The 16,394-nt window shown below is 44.9% G+C and overlaps 1 protein-coding gene across 3 annotated transcripts in view; it reads right to left on the bottom strand.

Moving 5' to 3' along the window:
• PPM1A (protein phosphatase, Mg2+/Mn2+ dependent 1A) overlaps positions 1-7,404 on the bottom strand; it is a 33,651-nt gene extending 26,247 nt beyond the window's left edge. Inside the window, exon 1 of one of the 3 annotated variants that reach the window (XM_080991716.1) lies at positions 6,802-7,404. The gene's annotated coding sequence lies outside the window, so the exon portion shown is untranslated. The remainder of the gene's footprint in view (positions 1-6,801) is intronic. The other 2 variants (XM_080991714.1, XM_080991715.1) reach the window with 2 other exon arrangements.
• Positions 7,405-16,394: the final 8,990 nt, after the last annotated feature.

Raw genomic sequence — 16,394 nt, 5'->3', positions numbered from 1 at the left:
GATCCACCTGCTTTTCACAAATGTGCTACTTAAGTTATCAGTGTTATACTGTCTTGCTTAATTTAGTATTCCAGAAACAGAAATATGAGAGGTCTGACCTTATGACTATTTTGCTAAACAATTAGGATCACTGTACTAGCATCAAGAAACAAATGCTTTAATTCATTGGGATAATGAACATACCCAGGACATCAGGTCATGCAACAGGGTGAGAAACAATGCTATCATCATTAACATGTTGCTTTCTAAGCAGTAGTACCGACTAAATAGGAGTGGCAGATAAAATTGATGGAATGAGCGGATTGAATAATAGAAGCAGGAAAATGAATTAAAATGAAATTATAGGGGGAATTTTAAGGGGGATTGAGCTTTTTGAATATGCAGTTAGATAAAGAAAACTAAAATGAACCATGGAAAAAGGGGAACGGAAGTAATGAAATGCTCTTATGTAATCTGTTGTTTGTTGTAAAAGAGAAAATGATAAATAAAATACTATTTAAAATGTTGCTTTCTAGCCATCATGGAGCCAGCTACATCAAAAGAAACCTAAGTTGTTATAGGTGTCAGTACCCACTCAGAATGGCATAACAAAGCACAAAACAGACATACAACCCTACTTACCTCCCACACAGCACGTTGTGGTAGCTACAGCAGCACACCATTATTGCAAGTCTTTACATCAAGAAAACTCAATTTAAGTGGTGTTTCCCCCCCAAAAAACCTGAACAATGCAATGCATGCAACACCACCCCAAAAAGTACCCACAACTGCCTTTTCTTATGAAAGCTGCCACCCTATTTTTACCTGTCCCAGTGAAGTTCACCTTAGTTCATATGTATAGGTTTGTACTGTAAAGCAGGAAACATTTCTGTACTGCATTCTTTGCTGCCAAAGCTGTGTCCAAAGCAGTGAACATATAAAAATAATTAGTGTGATTACATCAGTAAAATAATTTAAAACACCATCAACAGCAATTAAAACAGTTTAAAAAAAGGATCCACAACAGCATCCATAATGTGAGCCACTGTGGTATACACCAGAGAACTGGACTTTGGTTAGAGTGTTTTAGGTTCATATCCCTACTCAGATAAGAAATTTCCTGGGTGACCTTAAATTATCTCTCAGCCTAACATATCTCATATCTCATTGGCCTAACATATCTCATTGGCCAGATATAAGATCTTATTTATTATTTAAAGTACATTGTTTGGACTCAATATGAGGCAGCTCACAAAAAATCCAAAACACAAAAAAAATTACAAAAGAAAATATTAATAACTAAAACAGCAGCAGAAATAGACATCCAATCACTAGTTAGCACTAAATAGCCTTCCGAAGGTCAAAGACTCTAAACCAACCATTAAAACACCAGAGAAATGGTCAAAGACACTGCGCAGAGATAAAGATGTCAGGCCATCACACTAAAGCAAGAAGCTGCGACAAAAGTGATGATGATGCCAAAGCTAGATAAGACCGTGACTATGTAAGGGCTTCTTAAAACAACCAACGCTTTGAACTCTGTCCAGATTTAGGCAACCAATGAAGCTGAGCCAAAGTAAGAGCAAAACACTCTACGCAGCTTGCTCTTCACTGCATTCTGCAACAGCTTCCAGACTAATATTTTACAGTTTGCATGTTTAAAATTGTTTTTCAAAAATTAATTATTTGGGATATATCAAATGAACAGAGGAAGCTTATAGAGAGTCTAATAACTGGTGCATCTAGTACAGTACTATCTACAGGTGGCAGTTCTTTGAAGTCTGAGGAATAAGGTCTTTGCCAGACCTGCCACCTAAGCATTTTAATAGGAGAAGCCAGGGACCAGATGTAGGGTCTTCTACATATGACTCATCTGCCCTACCCACAAAATGAGGCCTTTCTAAAGATTTATAATGTAGTTTCATAGCATTTAACCAACTTTGGTTTTCTAATATAAATCTATTAGAATTTTATAGAAATATAATCTCAAACCTGACAAATAGTCTACTAAGATTACTGATTACTAGACTGATGAAGGTACTGAAGTAAATCTAAAATTCTGAGCTCAGTCACTAATCCCCACAAAAAGTAGAAAGTGGACTTGGTTTCCAGTCTCACCAGATTAGGAACCCAGTTCTATACTTCCTTGCTCTACTGGTCAAACTCCTTCCCTCCAACGCAGCACGATTCCCTATCTTGATACAGAACTGCTTGCAGCAGGCATCCCCAACCTGCAGCCCTCCAGATGTTTTGGCCTACAACTCCCATGATCCCTAGCTAACAGGACCAGTGGTCAGGGATGATGGGAATTGTAGTCCAAAACATCTGGAGGGCCGAATGTTGGGGGTGCCTGGCTTACAGGTTAGTGGTTTCCACATTAAGGAACATTTGAACCACTTCCCTCACTTTCCTCTAATCATTTGTTGAAGCTGCTATCACATATATATTGCGTTACACCAGAATGAACAATGACCTACCTCACAGGACTGTTGAGAGTAGATGTGAAATTAGCCACTCTCCTAGAACAAGTAATTCATTCTAGACAAGTAGTTAACCAGATCTATGGGCCATTTGGATATATACCAGCTAAGAAAAGATAACAATTCTCAGGAAATGGATTCTAGACCACAAAATATTACATTATAATTAATTTGTTTTAAGGTGTAAAAAAAGGGGAGGTGCTGCAACCGACTAACATAGTGACCCCTCTAGAACTTTTTACCATGACACATGTACACACAGATGGGTAGACTCACTGTTAAATTTTGAACTAATCTGAAGGCTAGTGGAGAAGATGAATGAGGACAAAGCCCAAAGAATGAATAAAAATGAGTGCCATTAGAGCAGTGTTTCTCCAACTTGGGTCTCCAGCTGTTGTTGAACAACTCCTATCATCCCTGACCACTGGTCCTGCTAGCTGGGGATGATGGGAGTTGTGATCCATCAACAGCTTGAGACCCAAATTTGAGAAACACTGCACTAGGGTTGGTCTTAGACCTGAAAAAGAGGAGTCCCCAAAGCAGTGTCACGATGTGGCTTTCAATATAGTCACTATCTTAGTTCCTCAACCACAAAATGGAAAGATTTTTCTAACGCAGGTAGTTCCTTAAGCACACTAGAGAATGTGAGGACTCTTTGTAGTAAAACGTGGGGTGGAATTCTATGCAGTGCTAAATGGAGTATGTGTCCAGGGAGCAAGTTCACTTGTGCAACGGGACTTTCTTCTCTATCCTCCCCCTGTGCACCTCCTAAAGCTGTTCTGGGGGTTCTGCCAACCCTCCAGAGCAGGCTTAGAAGGCATAAGGGGAGGAGAGGGGAGATAGTTCTGCTGCAGGACTGGACCTTGTTCCACAAACACAACAATTTAGCCCAAGACAATTATCACTTAATCCTTAATATAGTATATGGAAGAGAAGTCAGTAGGATTTGATTGCCATACAGTTGCTTTATAACAGGGAGTGAAAAGCATATGAGCTTTCAACCGGAATAAGCAAAGGCTCTCACAGGGGTTCCGGCAATAAGCCCAGCTCCAGTGGGTGGAAAGTGGTATGATGAGAGTTCTTAAACTATTTTGCCATGTTTAGTATTAGTCTCTAGCTGTCATCTGCATGTATAAATATTCCACCCATCTGGCTCTTGAAAGAAAGCAGAGCCCCAGAGGAAGATTACCTGGCTACGCTATATCCTCACATATTCCCTATTTTCTGCCAAACTGTGCTTCTAAGCACAGTACTCATTTCTACTATTTACACAGCTTTATAAAGGGAAAGAAAATCTGACAGCTCCACTACTTCCATTAGGGCTCTTCTAAGGCTCACTCTTCTGAGGAGTGAAATCTTACCTTCACTCTTAGGGACTGACAACGCCTTCAACAGCACAAGCACTGCAGCACTGTCTGCAGACTAAGGGAAAATATGCTAGGTCACATTTTTAAACATCATTATAACAGTAGTAATTGAAGAGTCTTTTCAACTTCTTTATCAACCTGAGAACTCAAAACACATGTGAGGAAAATGTCTGTCTACTAGGTCAGGGGTCTGCAACCCGTGGCTCCTGAGCTGCATGTGGCTCTTTTACACCTTTGCCGCGGCTCCGGGGCGGATACTAGCGAGGGGAGGAGGCGCATTGTGCGCCCCGACACTCCCCACTGTGGCGGGCGCTGTACTGGCTGTGACGTCGCATGGGGGCGGTGCGTGCATTAGTCACGCACCGTCCCAACGTCACCTTCCCGCCCGCCCGCTACATTGTAAGGGGCATGTACGCTGGTCACTGCATTGAAAGGGGGCATGTACGCTGGTCACTGTTTTGAAGGGGAGTGAAGAACACACACACACAAAAAGGTAACTTGTTAATTTAACGTTTATTTCTATGAGGAGGAGTAATTCTGAGGGGTCAAACAAAGAAATAATAAAAAAGTGACAAAAAAGTTATTTTTATAATGACGAGTTTTGCGGCTCCCAGTTTTTTTTCCTTCGGAAACGGGTCCAAGTGGCTCTTTTTGTCTTAAAGGTTGCAGACCCCTGTACTAGGTTATGGTAATAAGCAGTGCTTTTTTCTGGGGGGGACGCAGGGGTATGCATACCCCTAAACATTTTGTGAATCTAAGTTTGGCCTCATTGAGGGGCAGTATTTCAATATGAGTAGAAAAATGAGTACCCCTAAGCATTTTTTTAGAGAAAAAGCACTAGTAATAAGAAACTGCTCTCTCCATGTTCCAATATAGATACCTGCTTTAACAAAACACATGTTTGCAGAGTGATTCCTCAATAAGCTGAAGAGATTAAATTCTTGTTTGTGAGGATATCACATACTCTAACTAGTACATCATAAGATGGACAATCATCACACTGAAGTAACTATGCAACTTGCTGTTTTCTACAACAAAATCTGAATCCTAAACCCAAAATCTGTGTTTTTAAAAATTATCCCCTTTTATAGAATTATAAAACAATCTGTATTTTAAACTACAAGCACCAGAAAGGTGTATTCTTATCTAATTACTTAAACGCAAGACTGCATAATGGATCCAAAACTTAACAACCAAGTCACAGCTTTTGTGGCTCCCCCGCCCCCCTTTATAGCTAAGAAATGTCTATTGAAATCTGGGGGTGAGAAGGCTAAGCAAAATTTACACTGATCAGGAGATGGGCTTCTGTGTCATATATATGCCCCTCCCCAACTACTAAAAGCAGAACACAACAAATATATGCAAACCTGCTTGTGTTGCATAATACACACACACACGAACGCACGCACACACACAGGCTACAGAATTCATAGTTGCTTGGTGCAGAATCTGGAATATTTTTAGCACGAAATAGACAGAGCCAAAATCATAACATGCACCATAAATACCTATAGCATCACTGTTCTGTAAAAAAAAAATACTTTGCAGACTTGAAAAAAATATAATAAATTACCTTTTGCATTTCAATGGGCAATAGTACAGCCCTCTGAAAACAGCATCTCACACCCACTTCCACTATTCAAAGTATCACAAGAAGCGGCACATTTACATAACCCTTTTTTGTTTGGGTTCATTTCCCTTTCCCACACCTTTTTTTTCTTCTAAAAAAGACAGCAATAGATGTGTGTGTAGGAAGGCAATCACTGAGGCAGACTGCTTCATAAATATTGCACATCTGAAAGTATATACCTAGCAAAGTGGATGATGCAGCAGGGTGGGGCGCTTTATAAATAGACTCATTTATTAATGGTTCTATGTGAATGATAGCAGAATGCTTTGCAGGAGGAGGAGAATGTGTGCTTATAACCATTATTAATAAATCCTGGCAGACAGCAAGCTTTTTCGCCCACCACCATCCCTCCAGGGGAAGATACAGACATCCAGCTACGTCATCACCGGATTGGGTTGGCATGAACAATGAACACAGAGGAATCAAATCCCAAACATTTGGCCGCCTTCTACACACACACACACACACACACACAACTAAAACCTTTCTCTCTGTTTCAGATTGCGGTGCTAAATAAATAAGTTCTGCCAAAATCAAAGAGTCTTCTTCCCTCCCACAAGGAAACACGTAAAGACTTGCCTGTCAGATTTAGCGCCCTGTATATACTAAAGGCTCAGCATATTAGGGTGTTTAAAATAAACTTAATAAAAGAGCATGGTTTTTGCTTAGGAATAACAGAATCAGAGTTGGAAGGGCCTCCGAGGGCCACCTAGTCCAACCCCCTGCAATGCAGGAATCTTCAGCCCAACCTGGGGCTCGAACCAACGACTCACAGTGCAAGAGTCTGACTTGCTTACTTTTAAGGCCTCCCAAATTCACACCCACCCACATACATACATATACTAGTAAGGAAAAGTGGGGGTGGCATTAACTCGCCAACACCAGGAACTGAAGACATTTCAGTCTTTCTCAGCTACCCTGGTTCCTTTCCCCCTCTGCTGCTGCTTTACCCCCACTCCCAAGCCCCCGTGCAGGATTTCCGACTGTAAGCTCCTAGGGGCAGATCCGCGCACGGAAACATCCGATTCCCAGAGCCAGTTTGCCACCGTCTCTGCCCCACCCCCAGCTGCTCGTGTTTTAAAATGCCAGCTGCTGGCGGCGGGGGGGGGAGGGGGGGTCCGGGTCCGCCGGATCTTTTGAGGAGGATTACAACACAGAGACGCCTCATCCTCGACGACACGCAGGCCGGGCGCCTCCTCGCCCTTCCTCCCCACTGGCTTCCAGGCCCAAGATCCAGGCGGCGGCGGTGGCGGCCTCCTCCTGCTGCTGCTATGGGCCTTTCTCTCTCCCTCCACCCAGGCGCACCCGAGGCCTCCCCTCAGCCACCCTCGGGGCCTCCACTTACCCTACGGGAGAGGGGGCTCTGAGTGGGCGCTCCGAAGCGGCGCAGGGAGGAGGCCTGAGCCAGACCGGGCCGAGCCGGCGAAAGCGGCCTCTCTCGCCTCAGTTCATTCAGACGGGGCGAGACGATGGTGGCGGCGGCGACTGCGGCGAAGGCAGCCGCGGCCGCTGTTTGTGCTGCTGCTGCTGCTGCTGCTCCTCCTGGCTGGCCCTAGCGGGGAGCCGAGCGCTCATCTCGCCCGGCCTCCCCGTCGCCCACCCCTCCCCTCCCGCGCCGCACGCGGGTCTCCCCTCTTCCCCTCGCGGCAACGGCGCCTCACGCGCTTTCCCCGTCCGCACCCCACCAGCACCCGCCTCAACTCCGCTTCAATTCCCTCAGGCGGGCGGGCAACCGAAGCAAGCGAGCGAGCGAGCAAGCAAAGGGTCGCGCACGCGCAAAGAGAACCACCCAGCGCGCGAGGGAGAGGGGAGGAGGACGACGTAAGCGCGGAGCGGAGAAGACGCCGAAAGCGCGAGCTCGCCTCGCCACACCGCGCGTGCGCGGGGGGAGTCGGCTGTATAACAAGGCAGGGGAGGCACGCCCGCGAGAGGGAGAGAGAGGGAAAAGGAACTCTCCCGCCGGCCTCCTATGCCTGGCCTGCGTACGTGCCGTGCGTGCGTGCACGCGCAGTTGTCTCTCCCCCCCCCTACTAAACACGCAAGCACGCACGCCGGCTCAAGCTTGCCTCCCTGAGCGGCCAATGGGCGCGTGATTTCTAGCCTTTTGCCCCGCCTCTCCCCTCCGTCCGTCCAACCCCAAGCCCGCGTTTCCTTGAGTAGCAGCTTTCGACGGTCGTTGGTCGTTTTTTCCCTTTCGTACCGCCGGCTGTGGCGCAGCGCGCGGCGAGAGCCCGGATGTTGGGGCTGGCTGAGGAGGGAGGCGAGGCGGAGTTGTTTGCTGAGGCCGGGTGGTTATTACATCACCCTCGTCCCTCAGCGGGCCTTCGTCTTCTCTCGGGGCTGAGGGAAGCTTTGGAAATAGAGAAAGCGGCCAGGCGGGCGCAGCCCACCATGCGCACCACACTTCTGTTATTAATAGTATTAATATTTGTATTAGTATTTACTGGGGCTGGTGAAATAAATTTATGGCGGGGGGGGGGGGGAATAGCAACCGAAACATTCGCTGCTGTTTACATAATACACGCCGATTTCCCGCCCACCCAGGATTGAGGGTGCAGCGCGTTCGTCGTGTTTTCTTCGCTAAACGGACACGCTTGCACACAAAAATCCCCCATAAAACGTTACTGTAGCCTCTTCCACAGCTTTTGGTAGAGGAAAAAACAGGAATATTTGTGCCTGGGGTGCGGGTGGAGATTTAAAATACGGCAGACCTCCACCAGAACAAGCATCCCTACAGGGCAGGGCAGAAATACAAAAGGCTGAGGAAAAGGGAAAGTGATTTAGGAGAAAAAGCAGCAGGAGCAGAACCACTGCTCAGGAAGGTAGAATAAATAATAATAATACAGGCATATACAGTACAGTACATGTGAAAGTATCAGGAGACCCCACTAACTACAAGTGAAATTTTATTTTTTGCCTTAGTGTAGGAGAACTAATGTACCTCAAATCCAGAGGACCACAAGTTGAGTTTGTTCATCTAAAAGGTTTACCCCTCACTTTTCCTGTAAATAGTAAAAGGTGCGACTAAAGTCATCACATGAAACAGTTAAAATTGCTAATTACCGAAGTCAGCACAGCATAAAACAACATTCAAAAAGCATCTGCAGGAGACAGAGTGATGCCTACAAATAAGCAGCTCATCTTCAGCCAACTATTAAATCCAGATGTTGGAAGCCAAAAACCTTTGAGGGGGGTATTTTGTCATCCACCAAAATTTATAGGGGGAGCCGAGACAAACTTCCCTCGGGAGGGATTTTCGGAGCTGTGTACACAACTATAGACAAGGTCTATCTTTTGTTTCAGCCAATAATGCCCAAATCTTAATGGCTACCAACCCTAATAGCAGGGCCGGCCCAAGACATTTCAGCGCCTGAGGTGAATGAACCGAAAAATGGCATCCTTCCTTGCCGCCAGGGAACAAAGGGTGAATGGTGAAGATCTACATTGGGATTTGCTGCACTTCTGGATTCTGCTACCTGAGGTGGTCGCTTCACCTTGCCTCTTGGGTGGGCCGGCCCTGCCTGATGCCTCTCTTCTACCTCCACTGGCAGAGGCTGTATGCTTTCAAATAGCAGGTGCTGGAAACTGCAAGAGGAGCGAGTTGCTGCTGCACTCAGGTCCTGCTTGCAGGCTTCTGATAGGCATCTGGTTGGCTGCTGTAAGAACAGCAGCCTTTGGTTTACAGTGGTATCACAGTACTTTGAATGTTAGGTGTGAACGTGGCCCCAGTGAGTCCCTAATTTGGAGTAAGATTTGAATCGTGAACTTCCAAGCTCTGGATGTATGTCAACAGAGAACATGAACGAGCTCTTGCACATTTCCTCCAGAGGGAAAGGAGAATGTTTCAACCACAGTCCTAAATTATTGGCAGGACTAGTTATACTAGTATTGCCAAAACATAAGAAAAACACAAATCTCCTCTGGTATCTATGTGTGGATGCATATGAAAGAGATTAAGCGCTGTTCAATAATGTTGTTTCCTTCCCATTAAAACAGCCATGTATGGCTCTGATTTCAGAAGTCCCCAAGCACAGAAAATATTATGGACGTGCCTTTTCCGAACTTGCCTGCTCTGGAGAACTCTTCAAAAGAGGAGGACAGAGTTTTACAACCATCTGTTTGCTATCTTTTAAAAGATTGGTGGCTGTGGGGCCTATAAGCTCCATGCTGCTGTTGCAATGCCAGTTGTGTTGCGGTCAACAGCAGAACTAGTCGCTCGGACACCCGGAGCGATGCACATGCCAGGGGGCGGGGCGATCCACCTAGGGGTTCAATCAGCATGGTGGCGATCCGCCCGAGGGGTGACTGGCGCAGCGGTGATCTGCCCAGAGAGGATTTTGTCACCCCACCTCTGGGATGACACCCAGGGTGCACCCCCCCTTCCTACGCCCCTGGTTGCAGTCATGACAGATACTTATGCAAAATTCTCAGATGCATTGGCTAAAATAGGGTGAAATTATTGAGCAGAATGTGGGCAACTGCAACAGAGGAGGCACACTGACATTGTAACCCAAGGCTATGGAACCTCAAGTCTGTGGATCAGCCAGTGAATTGGCCCACAAGGTCATTGCCCCCCTAACTACCTCCACTTGTCACTCACCTGATGTCATGGGGTGGTATAAGCTGATCAGCAAGTGGTCAGGGGTAAGTCCTGCTGGGCGCTCCCATACCCCCACCCTGTGTGTCTGCTTTGACAGGTGGTGGGATTGTCCACCTATCAGTCATAGAATCAAAGAATTGTAGAGTTGGAAGGGACACCACAGGTCATCTTGTCCAACCCACTACAATACAGGAATTTCAACTGGATCACAGAATCATTGAATTGTAGAGTGATCGATAGGTAGGTGGGGCCCCAAACCTGTCAAAATTGGCTTAGAGGGTGGGGAGAGATATATATCTGCCCCTTGACTTTCTGCCATATCCTAAACCTCAGGAGTGGGGAACCTCATGCTCTAGAGATCAATACAGCTACCCAGACATCTCTATCTGGCCCTTGGTCCTTTTCCTGGGTCAAGCCTTCTCCTAAAGGCCAGTTCCCAGGCTACACCTCACACCAGCTCTGCTCCAAACCCTTCACGAGTCCTTTGGTGTGGAAACAATAGACGCTTAAATTCTGAAAATGCCTCTTGCATGCCTGGATGTGTGTATGTGAAGCCTCTGGTTTTTGTATTGCTGGAATGTAGCCTACTCTTCAAAACTAATAGTCACATCTGTTGCTGTGCCCCTTTACCTCTGGCTATGACAAACCTAGACGGCATCTTAAAAAGCAGAGACATCACCTTGCCAACGGAGATCCGTATAGTTAAAGCTATGGTTTCCCCAGTAGTGACGTATGGAAGTAAGAGCTGGACCATAAAGAAGGCTGATCGCCGAAGAATTGATGCTTTTGAATTATGGTGCTGGAGGAGACTCTTGAGAGTCCCATGGACTGCAAGAAGATCCAATCTATCCATTCTGAAGAAAATCAGCCCTGAGTGCTCACTGGAAGGACAGATCCTGAAGCTGAGGCACCAATACTTTGGCGACCTCATGAGAAGAGAAGACTCCCTGGAAAAGACCCTGATGCTGGTAAAGATGGAGGGCACAAGAAGGGGACGACAGAGGACGAGATGGTTGGATAGTGTTCTCGAAGCTACCAGCATGAGTTTGACCAAACTGCGGGAGGCAGTGGAAGACAGGAGTGCCTGGCGTGTTCTGGTCCGTGGGGTCACGAAGAGTCAGACACGACTGAACAACAACAACAAATGCCCACCATGGACATGTGCCCCTCAGGAAGTTGCCCATACAAGAATGTGGCCTCAAGCTGAAAAATGTTCCCTGTCAGTACTATACTCCTTTAGTGCTTGACATGTTCTGGCAACGGTGCAACTTTACACCAAACTTAGCTCCAGAAATTTGCCACCCATTGCCTGGAGACTTCCAGTAGGAGTCATTATTATTACATAAATTTCTTCATCACTTTACATTCTAAACAATCTAAAAGAAAATAAAAACCAAATCCAGTAAAACATAGTTTCAGGACATTAGGCAAAAGAAAGGTCAAGTACCTTAGAAAAGACTACCAAAATAGAGATCAACTACAAAACAAACAAACCACATCTCAATATACAATATAAAAATCAAATATATTATAAAGGAATCTCAAAACAATATACAAAGTGTAGGTAAAAATAAAAGAATACACCAAACAGAGCCCAAACACAAAAAGTAAATAAATCTCAAAATGACATACAAAATAAAAATCAAATACAGTACAAAGTATTAATAATCAGTATTTTTAAAAAGTTTAAAAACAGCATTATGCTATTAAATCTGTGAGTCACAGAGAAACTAACCAATCACTGTAAAATGAAGATAGCTGACCATTGAAGTAAATAGTTGCAATTTTTCTTTCCCCCCCCCGACACTTTCATTGTACAATAGAAGCTGTAATTTTATACATTTATAAAGTTATTATTGTATCCATTTCATTTGCTCGTGATTTTTTTTTCTTTTGACATCATTATCAAATGTTCATAGTGTTGAACTTATATTATTCTGTTATTGTTCGTCTCCTATATTGCTTTTGTTGTTCAATAAGAAATTTATTTATCTCTTCATCTCTTCTGACAAGAACTTCAGGCCACTGAGAACTACTCAGTCACTGTGAGGAGGGGGGAAATGAAGGACTGGCATGTCGGTTACCTTGGTTTGACACTTCTCAGAGGATTATGAATACTGCATTGTTTATTTCAATTTTGCAAATGATAAGGGAGGAACCGTAGAGATTTAGAGTGAAAGGAGACAATGCATTTACTAGGTGCTGTTGCAACTCAGCTTGCTTGCAGAACATGTGCCTGGCTTCCTAGAATGGAGTCTCTTGAGGCATCAGGCAAAAGCTGTGGGGGTTTTGGGGGGGCAGTGCTTCTTAACATTACTGTTTTCCTTGCATAGTTGAAATCATTGGGCCAACTGCAAAACACTTAAAGGGCTTGGAACTTCTTATGAAACGGAAGTTTTTAACACAAGAGACTTGTTGGTAAAACCTCAGGAGCCTTAGTGAGACCAGGATTCCACTCTCATCTCACCTGTTTGAATACTGATGGCCACAGTGAGTGAGCTGACAGCAATTCGGGCCACAACTGACTGGCAGATGTGAGCCAACTGACGTGTGCTGCTGTTCTTGCAGCTTCCAATCACTCACAGCACAAATCTGAACATTTGCTGCTGCCAAATGACTTTGCATGTTCTTCATGCTGTCTTTGACTCATGAGCAAATTAAAATATTTTTGAGCCAATGTGTGTGCAGATGAGAATGTCGGAACACACAACTGTGAAATGTTTATAGAAAACTTGAATCTTACAAAAAATTATTGACTAGAATCTGTCTCTAGTTGCTTCCACAGCAGCGTTGCTAAAGGAATTAAAGCAGATGTTCCACATGGCACTTTAAGATCACAGTATGTTTCAAATCAATGAGGATGGACTATGCAGAAGTTCCCTAGTCCAATCCCAGGCACCTCCAGGCAGGGCTTGGAATAAATGTCTAAATGAGACCATGGAGAGCTGAGAACAGCAAAAGCAAGGTGATTTCTCCCACTCCAGATAGGTTCATTCTCAGGGCAAGTACAGAGATAACCAGTGAAGCTCACCACAAAATGCTGAACGAATGGTATTTTTATCTAAACAGATGACTATATATATATTTTGTTTTTCTCAAACAAAATCTGAGCCGAGTGTCAACAGAAACCCTGCCCCGCTCTTGAAGGAGAAGTTACAGTTGTCTTTTTAAAGAGACAGCAGCTCACAGCTCCAGTGTCACATGAGTAGGGTTCCACTTGCATAACAGAACTTGCCCCTTCCTTCCCCTAGTAGCCCTCTGTGCTCCCTCAAATCTACAGCAGAGGGTATCTCAACCCTGGCCAGAATGGATCAAACAGAGGACTGCTGGGGGTGGGGAGATAGTTGGAGAGTTGGAAAGGACTCAAAGTGTTAAATTGTGGGTGAACATATCAGACGACACAGCGATTTTTCAAACAGCTCTTGTTTATTCACAGGCCAGAACAGAACTGAACTGAAGGGTTCAGCCAGCCTGCTTATATAGAGCTCCACTACAACGCAACAGTAACCACTTTCTGTAACTACCCAATCACTGAAAGTCACTTTCAATCCCTTATTTGCATATGTGGACCTGAGTGAAAACTATGTACAGTATCCCCCTGCTGGCCCAGGGTGAGAACTTCAGTACATAACACAAAGGGTCCTCTAGTCCAACTCTATGCAATGCACAGAAAGACGGCTGGATACAACCCAGTAAGATGACAACAACACATTAAAATAAAATCTCATGTACTTATGTTATTTTTGTACCAGATGTTAGAGGAAGTCTAGTATCTCTGGTGAGGGACACGTCATCCTCTAGTTTCCAGGCACAATTCAAAGTGCTGGTTTTGACCTATAAAGCCTTAAATGGCTCAGGACTGCAATACTTGCCTCTCTCCATATAAACCATCCCAGACTCTGCATTCATCATCAGAGGCCCTTCTTCGTGTGCTTCCTCGATGTGAGGTCTGGAGGGTAGCAGCACAATAACAGGTCTTCTCTGTAGTGGCTCCCTGTTCATGGAATGCTCCCTCCAGGGAGGTTTGCCTGGCAGCTTCATTATATATATTTTAGGCGTCAGGCAAAAACATTCCTCTTCAACCAGGCCTTTGACAGAACAATATTCTACAACCTTTTTAAATTTGTCTGTGGGAAGGTGGTGCTTATTATTTTGCTGTTTTGCTTTACTTCTTTACTTGTTTTTGTTCTGTATTTTATTTTGTGAACCATCCTGAGATCTTATGATGAAGGGTGGTATATAAATCTAATAACTAAATATTAGTTTGTTGACATTTGGTCCCCACCCTGCACTCAGCTCTCACCTGTGGCTACTAGAAGCTGCCAGCATGTGACAGCGGCTACACCTTGGGAAATCGTCCAAGAATCATTGCTTATTTAATCGTTACACACTTCGATGGTATGCACAACCTCTGTATCTTCTAATGCTTGATAATGCTTAATAATGTATGAATTCTATATTTTTAGTCATGATATAACAGATTTATATTTGTAATTTCTACATGTCAAATAGTAATCATTGTATTATCAAGTGCCTATATTTATATTATCTAGAACTATTAACAGCTGAGGAAGCCCTTCGGGGCGAAATAAGGAAATATCCGGAAACCTTGTTCTGCCTACCCAGCTGCCTGGGCCAGCCTGCCTGTGTCTGCTACCTATAGTTAGCCAACCTCATCAGCTGTATTGTCCGTGACATTCCGGGATAAAGGTAAAGGTAAAGGTAAAGGTAAAGGTAAAGGAATCCCTGACCATTAGGTCCAGTCGTGGACGACTCTGGGATTGCGGCGCTCATCTCGCTTTATTGGCCGAGGGAGCCGGCGTACAGCTTCTGGGTCACGTGGCCAGCATGACTAAGCCGCTTCTGGCGAACCAGAGCAGCGCATGGAAACACCGTTTACCTTCCTGCCGGAGCGGTACCTATTTATCTACATGCACTTCGTGCTTTCAGACTGCTAGGTCGGCAGGAGCAGGGACCAAGCAACGGGAGCTCACCCTGTCGCGGGGATTCGAACCGCCAACCTTCTGATCGGCAAGCCCTAGGCTCTGTGGTTTAACCCACAGCGCCACCCGCGTCCCTTGACAATCCGGGGACCTTTCCTTAATCACATTCGAGGCCTGTGTAGTACAAGAATGTATTAAGAAAGGAAGAAATATATCTGCATTGGATTTAATTAAATCGGTTCTATACCTTAAGGATTGTATATGGTGTACATCCTGGACTTGATTCATATGTTAGGAAGTAACAGGAGAGGAAAGGCATAAGGTGTTGGATCAACCCAGAAGCTGAGTCCAGCTGGCTAAAACAGGTTCTGTTATCCCTTCCGTCAAGGTCATGCTGACTGTTACTTTAGAATTGCTAGATTCCCTGCCATACCGCCACTTTCTGGCGAGGCAAACACGGAAACTTGTGATACACAGAACATAATGAAACTCTCATGATTCCTCTCTCCCGCATGCATGGCTTGGATGCATAATATTTTGTGCTCTGCTACGGAATGCCCAGTAGAGGGCGCACAAGTTAACCAGCAGAACATGACCCCAACGCCTACATCATTGGCCAAGACCCAGAATTTGGATCCTATTGTTTGCCAAACCAGTTGCTTGTTCTACTTTAGGTGTTGGGAATTTCTCCTTTGCAGGATTATGTAGGTGTAGGACTATGCCTCCCAAGAAAGGAGGCAACAACTGTTGGTAGATAAAGGAGCGTCTGCACCACCACCGTTCAGCCCGGACTTCCCTCACTGTGAGAAGTGAGGTTACAGGGAACCAGGCAGAGGGCCTTCTTGGCAGTGGTGCCTGCCCTGTGGAACACCCTCCTGTCAGATCTATCTGAATTTTAGAAGAAATATGAGGGCAGCCTTGTTTTAATGGTTGATATTTTATTGTGATTTTATATTTGTTGGAAACCACCCAGAGTGGCTGGGGCAGCCCAGTCAGATGAGTGGGGTACAAATAATTAATTTACTACTACTACTACTTCCTGTGGAAATCGTGAAACCTTTTTGTATTATAGATGTTCCGGGGGCAAGCTGATTTTCCTGCTTTCGTTCATTGCAGCACATTAAGAACTAAGCTTTAATTATGGCATAGGAGTTTATGCATTAGGCTGTGGGCTCTAGTTCAGGAAGGATTACGAATGCAGTATCAAAAAATTGTTTGCCTTGAAGGTGGCACAAGACTCTTTCGTTTCTGAAACTTGCTGCATGCTTTTATCTCATACTGGGTCTGAGCCAGTGTTGACCCTATTCGAATAGAACCATTAAAATGAATGGACATGACTGCTGTTGGCATCTGTCAGCCTCAGAAGACAATGAAAGTTACAGCGCCTGCTATAAG

This window comes from Podarcis pityusensis (genome assembly GCF_964106645.2).
Source record: "Podarcis pityusensis genome assembly, chromosome: 1".
NCBI lineage: Eukaryota > Metazoa > Chordata > Lepidosauria > Squamata > Lacertidae > Podarcis > Podarcis pityusensis.
Note: the sequence above shows the minus strand (reverse complement) of the source record. Positions and strands in the feature narration are given on the sequence as shown.